General features: G+C 43.9%; 1 protein-coding gene across 4 annotated transcripts in view; it reads left to right on the top strand.

Annotated features, from left to right (window-relative positions):
- The window catches only part of CBFA2T2 (CBFA2/RUNX1 partner transcriptional co-repressor 2), a 96,346-nt gene that overhangs the window by 22,636 nt on the left and 61,661 nt on the right, over window positions 1-12,049 (top strand). Inside the window, exon 1 of one of the 4 annotated variants that reach the window (XM_067554493.1) lies at window positions 8,270-8,436. The exons of the other annotated variants lie outside the window; for them this stretch is intronic. The gene's annotated coding sequence lies outside the window, so the exon portion shown is untranslated. Of the gene's footprint in view, window positions 1-8,269; window positions 8,437-12,049 lie in introns of those variants that run through there. 4 annotated transcript variants of the gene reach the window in all.

The following is a 12,049-nucleotide window of genomic DNA, read 5'->3' as shown; positions in this document are numbered from 1 at the left end:
AAATGAGCTGACATCACTTCATTCTGGGTTTGTTTTTTTTACTTTAAAGTGTGGAAACTCAGACTCGTTTTAACTGCACCTGACTTCAGTGCATAGTAAAACCGAATGGTAAAACCCCTGACTACTTAGTCCATGTCAGTAAGCAGCATTAATTGCACTGGTACCAACAGGAGACATTATGGTAAGGCTTATTTGACAAGCAAGCCAGCCGGTTTAAACAATGAACTTGTTGAAAAGGGGACGTTTATTAAATGTACTGAATTTACTGCCCACCAAGAGATCTAATCTCCAGTCAGTGCTTCTGAGAGAATTGCTTCTGAGAGAATTACTTCCATGCCACACTCTTGCAAACTTGAATGGGCATTAGCCACGTTTTCCCCCAGACAGTGGTAGGCAGTGAGTCTCCCCTGCATCTTCACAAAAATATCTTCTAAGTCTGCGGTTCCTTCCTGGGACCAGTGACTTTTATAGAAGGAATAAAGAGGGCAACCAAATATTTGTCTTTCCAGCCAAACCTAGAGACTAGAAAAGGAGGAAGAGGATTCCAGTTGGTTTCCACCAGTTTCCACTCAGCTTGGATTTACAGTTTCCGTTTACCCTGATGGATGACTTTGGCCAGCCTGGTACTTTTGAATTTATTTTCTGTGCAATGGAAAGTGGGGAGCTTAAAATGGCAAATGCATTGCATGTTTGCCATGAATAAATGTGAGACTTCTTTCCAAGATAAGAGCTAAGAAAGCAAAAAATAAAGACATGGTGCATCATGAAATATGTGGGGAATTTAATAGAAGCAAATTCAGATTTTCTCTGCTTGCTGGGGAAATGGACTGTGATAGGCATAAAAATTCCACTGCAAACTGGAAAAAATTCTCCAGATTTCCCTGCTTCCCCAGAAACCACAGCTAGCAGCAGGTATCAATAGTCTGCAGTGTTCAAGCTTTGTTTTCATAGTTCTTTCCATGGAACGTTCCTATGTGAAGAAAGTAGAACCAGAATAATGCACAGAGACAGGCAGAGTAATTTTTCTAGCCGCTGCATGCAGTATTACTTCTTTCTATTGTGGTGTCCATGCACAGTATTAACATCTGGGTTGCAGAATCCTTCCTTAGCAATGGCTGCTCTCAGAGCATGCTAGCTAGTTGCCTGTTTTAACTAGGGATCCTGTTTGAAGTCTGTCAATTTATAAGGTTTATTTTTTCTTGTTGGTGCTGGTTCATCTTTACATTTTTCCTTCTGCTGGCAAAGGAGCAATTAAGTGGATGGGTTAGCTTAGCAGAAAACTTGATTCAAGAGACCTGCGCCAGAAAAATCCCACAATAGTCAGAGTTGTTGTGCTGTTTCTCAACTGCTGAGCTTTTGTTGTGAGGCATCACCAATAACTTCTTTTTAAAGGCTTTCCTTTGTGAAGAAACGTAAAGGATACAAAAAACATTCCCTTTTGGTCTAGTGCAGAGGTTCTCAAACTTATTTTCCAAGACGCTCTTTGAAAATATTTCAGGCTGTGATGATACCCCCAAAAAAGTGATCACCTCCTCTCCTCCCAGGTCATGCCACCCTTACTTCTCTTCTGCTGCTCGGGGGTGGAGCTGCTTCAGAGCACCCAGCCAGCAGTCCGACTACCCAGCTCTGAAAGGTTCTGGCTGTCAGCCATGCATGGGGCTGACGGTCACAGCCACGGCATGTGCAGGGGCTGACTGTTGGTGACACCGCCGCCCCCCCAAATAAGCTCACTACCCCACCCCCAGTTTGAGAACCCCTGGTCTAGTGATTGGAATACTGAGTGGGAGGTTTGGAGACCTGGTTCTCTTTTCAGCGGTGGCATTGATGGGCCGTGTGACTGTGGGCAAGTCACTTAAGGCTTGATCCAAAGGCCACTGACTTCAGCAGGCTTTGGATGAGGTCCCTAATCAAGGTGCCTCAGTTTCTCCAGTTGTAAAATGGGGCAATGTTCACTTGCCTTTGTTAAAGTGATTGATCGCTACAGATTAAAGGTACTCACATAAATGCATATTTTTCTTTATTATGGTGATGCCCCTTTTTGTCACTATGGGTGTGTCTACACTGCAGATAAAAATCCGTGGCTGGCCCATGCTGGCTGACTTGGGCTTCCAGGCTTCGGCTGCAGCCTCAGCTCTGGGACCCTCACAGCTCTACAGCCTAGGCTCCAGCCCGAGTCCCGAGGCCTACACAGCCCAAGTAGGCGGGCGTGGGCCAGCCACAGATGTCTAGCTCAGGGGTTCTCACAGCAAACGTTTTGGTGGTTTCAGAGTGCGGCCATCTGACAAACCTGTCTCTCTGTCTTTGCTTCCTGCAACCCTCCTGCAGAGTCCCAGGCTCCCCGTGCCCTGGCCAGGTGGGAGAGGGGGAGCTTCAAAAGGGAGTGCTTCGGTGACAAAATGCCGCAGCTACCTCCTCTAACAAAAGCCGACTCCAGCACCGTACATACTGGCCCCATGTGTATCCAGAGGTACTACCCGGAGCCCCCAAGAAGGCTATGTGGTGCAGGGCACCGACCCTGCTGGCAGTGCCTGCACAAACACCAAGGCAATGATCTCACTGCCCTTGGTAACAGTTATTCAGGAGCAACAGCTGGGTGTTGCAGGGAAGGCCACTGTTTTGACCTCCTAAATCTCTGCCCAAGCTTTGGAGGCTGTCGTGACCACAAAAATCCTGTATTTCTCACATGCGACCAGTAGGGTCTATTTGTTGTGTAGACATACCTCTGGGGCTATGCAGTGCATTTCTGCTCACCTTGAGGAGAGGCGGGTGTGTCTCTTCTCTCATTTTATTTGACACAGGCAAGTGAAGTAATGTTTTAAAATTTCAGTCGGTTCGGTAAAGGGTGAGTAAATTTTCATAATAGTTCTGTAATGCTGAATTAATATAACTCTAAACTGCTTTGTAAATCCTTGATGTTTTCGTTTTTAAATGGAGAAAAATCCATTTTAAGGGTTGTGAAAATAAGTGGAAAGATGTTTTGCTGCTGAATGACAATTGACTGCTACAACAGAATTTAGCGCTCTCAAAGGCATTCTTCAGTTAATGAGTTGGAATAGCTTTGGTTTTTACAGTAAAATTTTATAGGCCATTGGGTTTTTTTTTTTTCTTTTTCTTTAAAAAATGTCTAAGAGTAACAGTTATTTGGGGGGGAGGAGAGTTCTCAACAAGCCTGTTGACAAGGTGGCTTTCTTCTTATTGCGGCTCAGAAGCTTCCTGCCATTGGTGGTGGTGATATCATGAAATGAAGTGCACTTGCCATCGGAGTAGCTTTCTGTCATTTTAATAACACTGGTGTAATGCATCCAATTAAGTCCACTTCTACAACAGTCAACTGGATTTGAAAAGCCTCTGTATACTGCAATATTCCCCTTTGCACAGAATATGGGGGGAGTGGTAGATACCCTGGAAGGTAGGGATAGAATACAGAAGGACCTAAACAAACTGGAGGATTGGGCCAAAAGAAATCTAATGAGGTTCAACAAAGAAAAGTGCAGAGTCCTCCACTTAGGAAGGAAGAATCCCATGCACAGTTATAGACTGGGGACCGACGAGCTAGGCAGCAGTTCTGCAGAAAAGGATTTGGGGGTAACAGTGGATAAAAAGCTGGATATGAGTCAGCAGTGTGACCTGGTTGTCAAGAAGGCTAATAGCATATTGTGCTGCATTAGTAGGAGCATTGCCAGCAGGTCATGGGAAGTGATTATTCCCCTCTATTCGGCATTGGTGAGGCCGCATTTAGAGTATTGTGTCCAGTTTTGGGCCCCCCACTACAAAAAGGATGTGGACAAGTTGGAGAGAGTACAGTGGAGGGCAACAAAAATGATTAGGGGGCTGGAGCACAGGACTTATGAGGAGAAGCTAAGGAAACTGGGCTGTTTAGTCTGCAAAAGAGAAGAATGAGGGGTGATTTGATAGCAACCTTTAACTACCTGAAAGAGGGTTCCAGGGAGAATGGGGCTAGGCTGTTCTCGGTGGTGGCAGATGACAGAACAAGGAGCAACGGTCTCAAGTTGCAGTTGGGGAGGTCTAGGTTGGACATTAGAAAAAAGTTTTTCACTAGGAGGGTGGTGAAGCCCTGGAATGGGTTACCTAGGGAGGTGGTGGAACTTCCATCTTTAGAGGTTTTTAAGCTGAAGCTTGACAAAACCCTGGCTGGGATGATATAGCTGAGGTTAGTTCTGCTTTGAGCAGGGGGTTGGACTAGATGACCTCCTGAGGTTCCTTCCAACTCTAATATTCTATGATTCTATGGTCCCAACGACACACCTCAAGGCATGGCTCTCTTAAAATGGCACCATGGGGCTTCATATTTGTATCCAAATGACTCAAGCAAATTTTGTTCAAGTTACAAGGAAAAAGATGTTTGACCAGATCAATCTGTGCGGTGCATCTCCTTCACACTGCACTGTGCGTGGAATCTGACCGTAGCGCTGGTCTGTTTGGCCCTGGGAGGAACACCTCAACATGTGGGACGTCTACAGGCATAGAGCCTCCTCTGCCACACCCTCACCCTGCAGCCAGCATATGGGGTTGACTAGAGGAAAGGGGGTGTGGCTGGGACTCTTGTGCTGTGTCTGTTCCTGACTGCACTTTGCAACCAGAGTCAAAGCAGTCTTCGCCTGTTCTAATTTATGCTTGGGAACTTGCCATGTGTGCAGCAGGACCGGGTGGAAAGCAAGGGCAAGCTTTATGCCATCTTTTTTTTTATTCTTTCTTCTCCCCCTCCCTTTCCCCCTTAAACTGTGCCCCGTAGCAGTAGCTGACAATCTGCCCTGTTTCTTTTATTGATATATCCTGCAAACTCTGGAAACCAAGATGGGTTCTTTGGCTTATGCACCATAACCCATAACAAGGGATTCTGCAGATGGAACCTAGTTGACAAAGCAAAACAATATATAGTTCTCTCTCCCAGAGGTGGGCTAGCTAACAGGAATTAAAGGAAAAACTTATTTTTGTCACGAAAGATGTGAATCTGAACCACAGTGCAGATCTGTTGAGTAAGGTGCCATTCTTATACAGTCAGGTTTGTGGCTCTATAAGAGGATGTGAGCTGCCCCCAGCCTCTAAATTTGGGGGAATACATTTGCACTGCAACTGTAATAAAACAATACTTAACAGTATTTAACAACTTTTTTTTGTGTGAAACTGCTGCATTAATTTTTTACCAGTTTCCTTAATTATGATGTTTAGTCCATGGACTTAATTAACAATCCACAGCTGCTGCAAATTGACTTTTCCTCTGGCGGCATTTGGGACTGCAGGCCAAAACCCGAGGAAAATAATTCTTAAGTTTTGAATAAGGATTTGGGTTTTTTTTAAAAAAAATTTAAAACTTGTTCGTGTCTGCATAAGTAAGATGTACTTTTTCGGTTGTGTTTTATGAAATATTGAGTGTCTCAGTATTTTGTACATGCTTTGTAAGAGGTGGTAAAAACACCCAAAAACCTAACTTTCTCAAATGAAACATTTTTATTTACACATGTCTTGAACAGATCAGACCTTCACCTGCTTTAATCTCCCATGGTACAAATTATTTACAGAACAGTTGCATATCTGTAGGACACTGATTGCAAATGTAAACTCTGGTTCAACTTCTTTGGGGCAGAAAGGCTAAATGTGTTGGCTGTCCAAGTCAGTGGTTCCCAACCTGCCGCCCGTGGGCTACTTGTGGCCCAGTCAGCACACACCATGTGACATCCTCAGGGCCGTACAGGCAGTATATACGTTGTGTAGACACAGAGAGAGCTGCATATGCGGCCCACAATGGTAAATAGGTTGAGAACCACTGCTCCAAGTGATACTCTCCCCTAACCTTTTGGAATGAATAATGTCATTCTGATATGCTATACTAATAACATGCTAAATGAAAGTGCACTCTAATGCAAAGGACAACTTATTTTAAAGGGACACTTAGGTTAATTCATTTCCATTTGAACCCTTTCTTCTCAAGGAAGCTGAAATTTTAACAATTTTGTTATAGCTGACTTTCTTATTGGCGCACTGACGTCTTGGTTGTCACGTCTTGTGACAAAGAGCTAAGAATAGGCTTAAACTAGTGCCCCATCTGCTGGCTGGTTGACTGACTGTGGAGCATAAATAAATAGAGGCTTTTGGGATGTTTGAGTAGATTTTTTTTTTTTTTTTTATTTTTAAAGCTATATCTAGAAAACAATCCCCACCAGCTAAGTTTTAAGAAGTGTGTGAATGACTTCATATGCTATTTAGGAGAGAATTCTCTTTTGTGAGCAGACACCCCATTGGCATGCTGTGATAGAATGCTGCCCAAAAGGAAGCATGGCACCCACATTGGAGCATTTCCTGGGTCCTGTAAATCCGGATTGACGCTCTGTGGGCTGAAACTCCAAAGCTGAAGACAGAAACGTATGTTAACCTGGGGTGCTGTTATTCCTGAGTTGGTAGGGGGCACCCAAGCGACTGAGGTTCTTTCACTCAGGTGTGTCTCTAATCTACCCTTGCTTCTTAGGAAGGGCTAGCTCCCACTCCCAGTCACCTGGGGCCTGTTGCTGCAGGTATTTATTACCATGCCTAGTGCTCACTGCGCTGAGTAGTCTCATTGCCCAATTGGCCCTTAGATATTATTGTGCTAGAATCATGCAGTAAAATTCTAGGGAAGCTGAATAACTGTCTGCCATACGTCATCAGCCACTCCTGCCATTCGTGTGGCAAAGATTTTCAGAAAAATCAGCGTCTTAATCAGGACTTTCATTTTTTTAAAGTCAGCATTTGGTAGCCTTGGCAATGTTGGGCTCCAGAGTATCATTAGGTGGTAAGAGTTTTGTTGAGCTTTCTAGCTTTCTGACAAATATGTGGGAAACTTCAGTGTTGCCCACAGGATTCGCAAAAGGTTGGGTTACAGGTTTGAAGCTGCGCAGCTTATAGAAGTCCCCAGAGGCAGTGTGACGGTGCTGTCACCTCTCTCCTCCTTTAAGGAGCCGAAGCAATGCTGAACTCAAGCAGGGACATCTTGTATGTGTGGCGCTGGCTGTGGAAGTGAATTGTGCAACCCTCATTAGCAGTTAAATGTAGTTCCCAGCATCCAGCTCCCGTGTAAAGCACTCAAGCAATGTGGTCACTGTAGTTGCTGCCAGCTGAGGTCTGTTGTCCAAGGTTTATGGTGGTGAGTGGCTATAACAAAGTGAGAATCGTGGCAGAAGCTACCATGTGACAGGAGGGGTTCTCCCATTGCTGGAGTAAATCTACCTCCCTGAGAAGCGGTAGCTAAGTAGACAGAATTCCTCAAATTAAACTAGTGCTGTCCACACCGGGGGTTAGGTCAGCTTGGGGTGTGGATTTTTCACACCCCTGAGCGACCTGGTTGGGTCAAACTACTTTTCTAGTGTAGACCAGCCCTAACTACTTCAGGGAAACTCTCCAAGTTGGTTGTGTCCAATGACTTTCTTCAACGAGCCTGCTCAGTGATGGCTATAAAATGATTTATCCCATGAATCCACTATACATATCACTAAATGGTAAGACTTACATTTTTCTTCAACACTTCCCCTTCTCTGTGATTAGGATGCTAGGTATTTAATCACTCTTCTGAGTTTTCCAGCCCTAGTTGGAGATCCTGGCACCATCAGAATCTTACCTTCTTATTGCTTCTAATTGTTAACACATTCCAGCTTTGCAATGTTGCAGACTGGGACAGAGAATTGTGAAGGGCAATTTACATGAAAGATTTACATGCACTAAGAAAGGAAACCTTCAGAAAATGTATTTGTTTACCAACCAGCTTATCCAAATCCAGTTTTTTAAACTGAGTGCTAAAATTAAGGCTCTCCTCAGCACTACAACATGCCTACTAAAGTGATTTACAGCAGGCATTCTCTACAAACAAGAGTAGCGGAAGCATGAAGGCATAAAGGATTTTGGAAGGGCCTGTCCAATTGAATGTCCAATAACGTCTCATCCTTTGAAGCCCCTATTCACTGGGAACCAGCATGGACCATTGTAGTGCAGCATCAGTGTTGTTGTCAGCCATAAACAAATGATGTGTATTTAACAAGTTAATGTCAAAGTGACTGAGAGTCACTGGTAGGGAATACTTAGTGACATCAGCTGGCAAGGAGCCCTGGTAACAGAGAGAGCGAGTGGGAGGGGGGGAGAGAGAGCGAGAAGGGAGGGTGCGTGTGTCTATATCTGGGTACTCTGGTGAGGTAAAGAGCTGGTCTGTTCGGCAGGACCTTCCCATCTGGGATCCATCTGTGTTTCCCTGAAATCGGACAGGCGGCTCTAGTCAGTGAGAAATCGCAGATGTGAGAGAGCTGACACATGTCCAGCTAATGAAAGGAGGAGGAAGGCTGGTCTGAGGCTGTGCTTGAAGATTGAGCAGAAAAAGAAGAGCATTTTATTTATATGTCGAAGAAATTAGGCATATTGTACAGCAGCTGGATTGTTGTAATCTGGGTACTTAGGGTAAGCAATATTTTTAAATTATTTTAAAAAAAATGTTAGGAGGTTGATCTGGGTTTTTTTTGTTATACTATTTTGCTGTGTGTTTAAGAGTAGAAATAATCTTCCTGTTCTGTTGTTCAGTTGAACCTTGAGCGCAGGTAGTGGGAAGAGGGTGTGTTGTGTGTGTGTGAGAACCCTCACATATGCAGTGCTTTGCAATATCTCCCTCCTCTCCCTAATCACCTCATTTCGACTGCAGTGGTTCTGCTGGTTAAAACTTCAATAGATGAGCTGACTTGGTGCGTGGATTATGCAGCTGAAAAAATAGTAAACTATTTCTCTAAGGAGAGCTGCGTTAGAGCTTTCTCTCTCCTTTACGTTGCTATGGAAGGCTTTGGTTTTCCTGGGTAGAAGGCTAGCATTCAGCATTTCCTAGTCAAATGGGAAATGGAAAAGTGGGAGGATTTTTTTTAATGCAATGTGTTTTTCATTGTGGCAAGTCTTATTCTCATTTTCGCAAAATATTTTATAAACTATAATGCAATTTATAATATAGGAGTAAATTTCTAGGGTTAAGTCTCCATCAGCTCCCAAATATTCTTCATTTTAATGCTCTTCCCCCCTCCCCCCATTTTTTCTGTCTGTTGTGCCTGAGAAAGCTACCTTTTTGTCTTTATGCTCTCAAAAGCAGCTATTGATGCTATCAACATTTAAATCTCTGTTCAGTTTTGTGATGCAATAACATCTCTTTGCTCTTAAAATTTTCATTGCAAGGCTACTGTACCTTGGATTCCATTTTATTCTACTGGAATTCCCAAGTCTTACATATACAGCTTAAACCTGCTTTTTGTTTTCCTCTTTTCGGAAAGGTTCAGCAGTTTTAAAATGTTCCTCTGATACCTCAGGGCATACTACTGTAAAAATTATACCATTGAACACCCGGTGAGCTCTTGGCACTGGGGCTGAATGTTTGTGTATTCCACTAAAAATTATTGGCTCTCTTTTTGCAGCACTTAACTCCAGAGCTACTGCACTTATAGTCCATTGTGGTCCCCTTATGCTCATCAGTGAAATGTTGTCCAGTTGCATCAAATATACCAGAATCCACACTCCAAGTTCTGATGGCTAAAACCGAGGGTGGGAAACCTTGCCAAGGAATCATAGATGGAAAATATTTGTTGGGTTATCTGCTACATCTCCCTGCCAATGCAGGATTATTCCTTACTGTACACTTACTAGTGCTTTTGTCCAGGCTAGTTCTAAACATGCCAAGTGACACGGCTTCCCTTGGGAGACTGTTCCACAGCCTGATAGATCTCACTGGCAGCAAGTTTATCCCACTGTTCAGGCTAAATGTCCCTATTCTTAGTCTCATTCCATTATTCCTACTTACGCACTCTTACCATCTTAAATCATTCTCTTTCTCTTGGAGTTTACAAACACTGAATGGGTGGGTGTAGGCTGTTTCTGTATGCTTTGCAAGCCAGCATCCTGGCTGATGAAGGTGACTCTGCGCATGTTCACCTAAACCTTGCTGCTTGTCTCTTGATTTCCAACACCCCCCTGGCTAGGAAGTGGCTGTGAGCGCATACTGGGCAAAGCTGTGCAAATTAACATCCCCCAGAACAGGCCAGAATGAAGGAAGAATGTCCCAAACCAGACAAGCATGTGCAGATTCCTAACCGTGAAGTTTTGTGTGACGTTTTATTTGCACCAGTGTGTGTGCTATTTCTGGTGTCACTGGGTAGCTTCAGCTATGATGGTATTGAAGATCTGCAGAATTTGCCAGTGTTAATGCTGTTACTCACTGAAGTTACTTTAATCTATTTAAGACCTGATCCTGCAGTCACTCTGCAAGCAAACTTCCAGTTAAATAACCAGGAGTTTTGCCTTCATTAGGACTGCACAATTGGGCCGGTAGTCTTTATTTCAAACAACTAGCCTGCCAAATTCACATTCGAGTTCTGAAGACGACTAACGAGTCCTAAGACGAGATTAGAACGACACTGCAGGATGTTCAGGGAATGTTTGGGGGGGAAAGTGTTTAGATCAGAGAGATCACATCTAGCTATGTTTTTCGTATAATGCCTATGTGTTATCCAAAATTATATGGATAATCATTATAGATATATAGGAAGGGGACATCATATGGATAAAATAAGATCTGGTCAAACGGTTCAGCAGTTCAATAGAGGCGAAAGTTCATGACTTTTTATTAAGTCTACTTAGGACCTCATTCTGCAACCCACAAGAGGAAGCATCACTTCACTATTTCTTTAGTAGAAACCACCCCTAAGGAGGGATTCTGCCATGCTAATTCACAATTAGTTTGGAAGCAATGGTGGGATAGCCATGTTGGCCCCAGAATATTAAAGAGACAAGGTGGGCGAGGTAACATCTTTCATTGGACCAACTTCTATTGGTCAGAGAGAGAAGCTTTCGAGCTTACACAGTACTGTTGGAATCAGTGGAACTAGTTCTGGTTTTTCTGAGCACCTGTGTGCTAGAAAGACATCAGCAAATTGGTGAGGAATCAGAAAATGATGCAAAATGAAGGGGCTTGAGGGGCTGACTGAGTGAGAAGATTAAGAGAACAAAGCCTATGTAGCATGATTGAATGATGACTAAGGAAAATATAATAACCGACACAGACTATTAGCAGGATGTAATCACAGAAGAGGGAGAGGAATTGCTCAGAGTGGGCCAGTGGGGTATTGCCAAGAGTAAGAGATTAATTAGAGCACAGAGAAACTTAAATTGACTACTGGGATAAATTCCTAATCTGAGGAGTTTTCCCAGACTGGATAGTCTTCCAAGGGGGGAATGATGGAAGCACCATCATGTGAATCATTTAAAGCCGGAAAAGACACATCCAAGTGCAGTTTTGCTCTGAGTAGTGATCTTCTTACTTCACACACCTGCTGGGTGTATTTGAGTTGCATCTGCTAATAGTGCTGAGGGCCTGATCCAGTGTCCACTGAAGTCAGTGGAAAAACTCCCACAGATTTCAATGGCTATTGGATTGGGCTCTGATTTTCCTGTGGTTTATTTCTCTTAGTCCTACATAGCCAGCATTGCTGAGGGTCTGTCGCTATTAAAAACCGTGCCAGCAGGCTCAGGCTAAGGGGTTGTTCTTTGTAGTGTAAACACTCCTATTGGAGCCCAGGCTCCAAGACACTGTGAGGGGAGAGGGTCCCAGAGCTCAAGCTCCAGCCTAAGTCCGAATGTCTGCATCGCAATTAAACAGCCCCTTAGCCTGACCCCTGTGAGCCCCAGGCAGCTGGCATGGGCCAGCACGGGTGTCCAGTTGCAATGTAGACATACCCTAAGAGAGATCTGGATTCAATTTCTTCTAGTGCCTTATCGACATAATTGTTGACTAAGTCCCAGTTGGTTACAGCTTTGCAGATCCATTTGAAGGCAGAGGGGTTGCACACATGTCACTGAGGACAGAATTTGGCCTGCAGAACTTTTTAGTCCTGATGATAATGTACAAGAAGGAAAGAACAGTGCTTGACATTTGGATTCCAGGTTGTGTTTGCCAAGGCTGGCAGTCCCCAGATCCAGTGTTCTTTTTGTAAGCAATTGGACTGTAAACTTGGAAACTCTCAATGCCATGTTTAGTCACTCTTAG

Source organism: Emydura macquarii, unplaced genomic scaffold (genome assembly GCF_026122565.2).
Source record: "Emydura macquarii macquarii isolate MOO-44397 ecotype Brisbane River unplaced genomic scaffold, CSIRO-AGI_Emac_v2 contig_1483, whole genome shotgun sequence".
In the NCBI taxonomy this organism is placed as follows: Eukaryota; Metazoa; Chordata; order Testudines; family Chelidae; genus Emydura; species Emydura macquarii.
Note: the sequence above shows the minus strand (reverse complement) of the source record. Positions and strands in the feature narration are given on the sequence as shown.